The sequence below is a fragment of the Silurus meridionalis genome, chromosome 1 (genome assembly GCF_014805685.1).
Source record: "Silurus meridionalis isolate SWU-2019-XX chromosome 1, ASM1480568v1, whole genome shotgun sequence".
Taxonomy (NCBI): domain Eukaryota; kingdom Metazoa; phylum Chordata; class Actinopteri; order Siluriformes; family Siluridae; genus Silurus; species Silurus meridionalis.
This window is the reverse complement of record NC_060884.1, coordinates 20,617,328-20,623,413: the sequence shown is the minus strand read 5'-3', so window position 1 is coordinate 20,623,413 and position 6,086 is coordinate 20,617,328.

The following is a 6,086-nucleotide window of genomic DNA, read 5'->3' as shown; positions in this document are numbered from 1 at the left end:
CACCACAGATCCAGCATCAGCTTCTCCATGCCAGAGCCTTTAAACACTCCAGGAGGTCCAATGTCAAAACTCCACACATGTAGCGGGATCCAAATGGCACTGGTACGTCTCTAGATGGTTCGGGATGTTTGTGAGTTCGGCATCTACTTCTTTAAAGGTCCGTAATCATCACGAGGTGGGAGGTGACTGGAGCTGGAGCAACCTCAGGATGCCTCGGGATGGGGAGAGAAAGAGAAGCAGTGGAGAGGAATTAGCGTAGCTGCTGTTCATGATATTAACAGCACAAGTTGATAATGTGCATGTGATCAGATGTTCTGGAGCACAAGGTTATGATGTGATGTGTGTTATGTGTAGGCTTTGCTAAAAGATACGTTTTAATCTACACTTAAATTGGGTGAGTGTGTCTGAGCCCCGAACACCGTCAGGAAGACTATTCCAGAGTTTAGGAGCTAAATGTGAAAATGCTCTACCACCTTTAGTGGACTTTGCTATTCTAGGAACTACTAGAAGCCCAGAGTTTTGAGATCTCAGGAGCGTGGCGGATTGTAGCGTGTTAAAAGACTGGATAGATACACGGAGCCAAACCATTTAGTGCTTTATAAGTGAGAAGTAATAGTTTGTAGTCTATTCGAAACTTAACAGGAAGCCAATGTAGGGACGATAAGATCGGGGTTATGTGATCATATTTTTTTGACCTTGTAAGAACTCTGGCTGCTGCATTCTGGACTAACTGAAGCTTGTTTATTAATGAAGCAGGACATCCACCTAGTAACGCATTACAGTAGTCTATTCTGGAGGTCATAAACGCATGGACGAGCTTCTCTGCATCGGATATAGACAACATATTTCTTAGCTTAGAAATATTTCTAAGGTGAAAGAAGGCTGTTTTGTAACCTGATTGATGTGATTTTTGAAAGACAAGTCGCTGTCTAAAATAACACCCAGGTCTTTTACCGTTGAACTAGTGGTTACAGAACATCCGTCTAAATGCAGGTTGAGATGCTGGAGCGTCTGTATACCAGTTTTTGGGCCGATGAGCAAAATCTCAGTCTTATCAGAATTTAAAAGTAGAAAGTTATGGGTCATCCAATCTCTTAGTTCCTTAACACACTCAGTCATCCGGGTTAATTGAGCTGTATCGCCTGGTTTAGATGAAATATATAGCTGAGTATCATCAGCATAACAATGGAAGCTAATTCCATGCCTTCTAATAATATTTCCTAACGGAAGCATGTATATTGTGAAGAGCAGGGTCCTAGAACTGAACCTTGCGGCACGCCATAATTTACTTGCATTAGCCTGGATAGCTCTCCATTCAAATCTACGAAATGGTAACGATCGGACAGGTAGGATTTAAACCAGCTTAATGCCTGTCCCTGAATGCCGATGTAATTTTGTAAGCGATCTAGGAGGAGATCATGGTCTATAGTGTCGAATGCAGCACTAAGATCTAGTAAAACCAACAGCGAGATGAAGCCTTGGTCTGAAGCTAAAAACAGGTCATTAGTTATTTTAACTAGAGCAGTTTCTGTGCTATGATGGGGCCTAAAACCTGACTGAAATTCTTCAAAGATATTGTTCTCTTGCAGGTAGGAACATAACTGTGCAGCGACAATCTTTTCTAAAATCTTAGACATAAATGGGAGATTTGAAATTGGTCTGTAATTTGATAACGTGTTTGGATCCAGATTAGGTTTTTAATGAGGGGCTTAATAACTGCTAACTTGAGGGATTTAGGGACGTGACCTAAAGATAGTGAGGAGTTAATAATATTTAGAAGAGGCTCACCAGTTGTATATAACACTTCCTTCAGTAATTTAGTAGGAATTGGATCTAACTGACATGTTGTCGATTTAGCTTTGGCAATAACATTATACAGCTCTTCCTGTCCTATACATGTAAAACAGTGGAGTTGTGGAGTTGAAGGTAACACTGTCTCAGGAGATGCTGTAAGAGGTTGAACTGCCACAATTGTTTTTCTAATGTTATCTATTTTTTCAGTGAAGAAAATCATAAAGTCCTCACTACTAAACTGTGATGGAACACAATTTTCAGAGCCCTGATTTGTAGTTAGTTTAGCTACTGTACTGAAAAGGAACCTGGGATTGTTTTTGTTGTTTTCTATAAGTTTGCTCAGGTGTTCAGCTCTAGCAGCTTTTAGCGCCCGTCTGTAGCTGAGCATACTGTCTTTATACGCGATTCTAAATACCTCCAATTTAGTTTTCCTCCATTTTCTCTCAGATTACGTGCTGTTCTCTTGAGGGCATGTGTATGACTATTATACCAAGATGCAGGTGCTTGGTCTCTAACCTTTTTTAACCGGATAGGGGCAACGGTGTCTAATGTGCTAGTGAGGATAAGGTCTATGTTCTTAGTTATCTCATCAAGATTAATAGTAGTTATGGGTTTAGTGAGAAATTGAGATAAATCAGGCAGGTTATTTACGAATCTGTCCTTAGTGGTTGGAACAATAGTCCTACCAGGTCGATAACGTGGTGCAACACGGCTAATCTGCTCTACCGGTAGTGTGTACAGTATGAGGTAATGGTCTGTGATGTCATCACTCTGAGGTAAAATATCTATATCAGTGACGTCTGCTCCGTGTGATATTATTAAGTCTAGTGTGTGGTTAAAGCGATGAGTTGGTCTGGTGACGTTTTGTTTAACCCCAAAAGAGTTTAATAAGTCAACAAATGATAATCCTAGAGCATCGTTTACATCATCTACATGAATATTAAAGTCTCCTACAAGCAGCACTTTATCAAAATTGATCAAGAGATCTGATAGAAAACAAGCAAACTCTTGAAGAAAATCAGCGAGGGTCCTGGGGGTCTGTACACGGTGACCAGAGCGAGTTTACTATGTATGTCCGAAAGTACAACTTTAAGAACGAGCACTTCAAATGATTTAAAGCTGAATCCTAACATCTGACTAACATTAAGAGAAGCAGTATAAATGGTTCCTACACCCCCCCCACGACCAGTCTGACGGGGCTCATGCTTATAAGCATATCCTGACGGTGTCGACTCGTTTAGACCCATATAATCACCTGGTTTAATCCAGGTCTCAGTGAGACAGAGTGCATCGAGATTATTCTCTGTGATCATCTCATTTATAATCAGTGCTTTGGGTGCAAGTGATCTAATGTTTAAATGACAAATAAATTGTGTCATTTTGTACGGGATAAACACCACCCCTTACCAATCCTGGATCTACATGGGAAGATATTTTTAGACAATAAGGATCAGAGACATGGTCTGAAATGTGCACTGCTGAAGACAGTGCATCTATTTTTCACAAATGCTGACAGCCTGAATAATTTTGTAACTTAAACTGCTATTTGAACCTGCTTTATTTCTTGTGATAAAAGGTCCAATCGAAACTATACATTATTAATTTAATCATGAGTAGCTGTTTAATTTTGGTCATGGTGGAGCTGGAGTATATTATTCAGCAGGTGGTGGAAATACTCCAAGGAAATGAATGCCCATCCTTCACAGAACACCATGCCAATTCAGCCAATTCACCTACCAGCATGTTTTTGGGATGTAGGAGAAAAACCAGGAGGAAACATAGTAGACTATATACAGATATCTGTTCTTTGTATTTTTATTGTGATTAATGGAATACATTTTTGTACAGTATAAACGCAATAACAAATTAACACCTTTGACATAAAGTTGTCATCAAATAGTACTTGTTTCTTTATGAAATGGAGGACAAGTCTTAAAAAGGCAAATATCTAAAGATACTAAAACCTAAACATCAATCAATCCTTTATATAGCCATCTTATATTCTATAACTATTCTGTTAAAAGCTATTGTGTGTATGAGGTTTTAAGAAAACCGTGCAACTATTGGGATTGCAGTATGTTTATCATGATTAGGCAGTTCAAAGAATAATGAACAAAATAGATCTCAACCCACCAACTACTTCTCTTTCATTCTGTTCTTTTGCTGTTCATGTTAATTATGCGAGTGCATTAACAAGGATCTGTTAACGACTCAGTGACTATTATAGTTCTATAAACAGAACTTAGTACATTTTAAATATCCAGTAAATATAAAAGTATCTGGATGTAATAGCAAAAGAAGGCTTGATGTACCAGACCTGTTGTATATGTAAATATCAAGGATCAGATAATATGTGTGTTACACTACAGATTTAAAAAGCCACATAATTATCTTATAAAGCTTGGTGCATACTAGATAATACAAACATTCTGGCATGTATGTGGTGTGTATACTTCAGACATGTGGGTATGTAAACTAAAAGACATGTATGGACTTACAAGGTAAATGAGTTAATATAAATGGAGACGAAAAGAGAGACTGAGAGATAGAGAGAAAGAAAGAGATTCAAAAAAGAAAAAGGGGAGGGCAGTATTGTCAGAATGACATTGTCCTGGCATTTCTGGGTCTTGAAAGTTCCTTATGTTCCTCTGCATTGCAGTACAGTGGGTGGGGCACGTATTCTTTTTTCTACATTTAAAACCCAATTTGTTCCTTGGCACATTCTGTACTGGTGCTGTAATTTAATGTTACATGTAACCTCCACACTACATACATATTAGTAATGGTTGGGTTTTTGTACCGCACCCAGTTACAGACCAAACACCTGACCTGATTTGGGAAGAATAACATTAATGACACAAATGGGCTTTTAACATTTTAAAATAATGTATTTAAACTGTTTTAATACTCCAGTGTTCTATTTGCACACCAAATAGACTAGCATCCTGTAATACTGTCTATATTATTGTACTATGAATGATTTTTCTAAGAAACGTTAACAGTTGTAATGAATGATGGAAAGCCTATATTTATTACTCCTTACTGCACCTAGCGGGTTAATGTTTTAAAACCATTTTGAGGTTTTCCTTCTATTCATGTTACCATATGTCTCACTCATGCACAAACCACTTTTTTCAGCCTAGTTTTACTCTGACTCTGGATAAATTAGCAACTGCCTGTTGCTCAGTTTCATCCTGCACACACATGCAGCAGCTCTTAAATGTCAGTTATAGATAAAAAGAACAACATTTTTTAAAACTTGCCTAAGAGATGCTAATCTAATTTGGATTAGTTTAAACTAAAAATGCTACATGAATATGAGTTCAAAATGAATTTCCTTCATAGACCTTCATATATGTTTTCATGTGATCACATATCATTGTCACTTTATGATTAGGTGAATGTATACTGTATATTTGTTATTTTGGATGGGTATCGTTTATAAAGTGAGAGTGATGTGTATTAAATTTTTCTGCAAGGGTTTAAACCAGGTCTACTACATATCCAGCAATCAGTTTAAGTTAAGTTAAGGCCTCGGTTTTATTTTTGTAATTTATTCTATTTTAGACCTTTTTCTGAATCTTCTCTTAGCTTTTTCTGAACTCTTTCTGGCTTTGAGCTGAAGAAATCTTTCTTGTCCTCATTCAGAGCAGCAGAGAAACGGAGCTGGCTTCTTCTGTTGAGCATGCACAACATCAGAGACAACATCACTCATCAGCCGTGCACAGAATGTTTACAGAATACTCCAAACTGTGTGCTGATGAATATGGGTTTAAGTTGGGGATTATGTAACACTCAACATTCTACTAGGTACGATATGTTAAACCCAGGTTTCCTAACAAACTGCTTCTTATCATGTTCTTGTTTTTTGCACAACTTGCACAGACACCTATGCCAGATTAAAGGTTCATAAAAATGCCATAAAAGTTGTCGTTTGTATATTGTTTAATTCCAGTGATAGTGTCTTCAATTAAAAGCAAAACATTGTGTAAGTTATTTAATACAGTGCTGCTGGTTCAGATGGAGACCAGTTTTAAAAGCCAAAGCATCCCCCTTACCACCCCCAGTCCTGTGCCAAATATCTAAAGCATACACACACTCTCACAGATTGCGCTTTGCTCACCCACACACTCAAATCTAGGCCATATACTCCAGCATTGTGGACATGCAGGGACTAAATCAGGACAAGGCTGCTCACACACAGTGAAAGGAACATTTTCATGGCAACAAAACTCTGTAAACTGATATTCTTATCAGTCAAGTGCACAGAGAGCATGTGTTAATATAGCTGC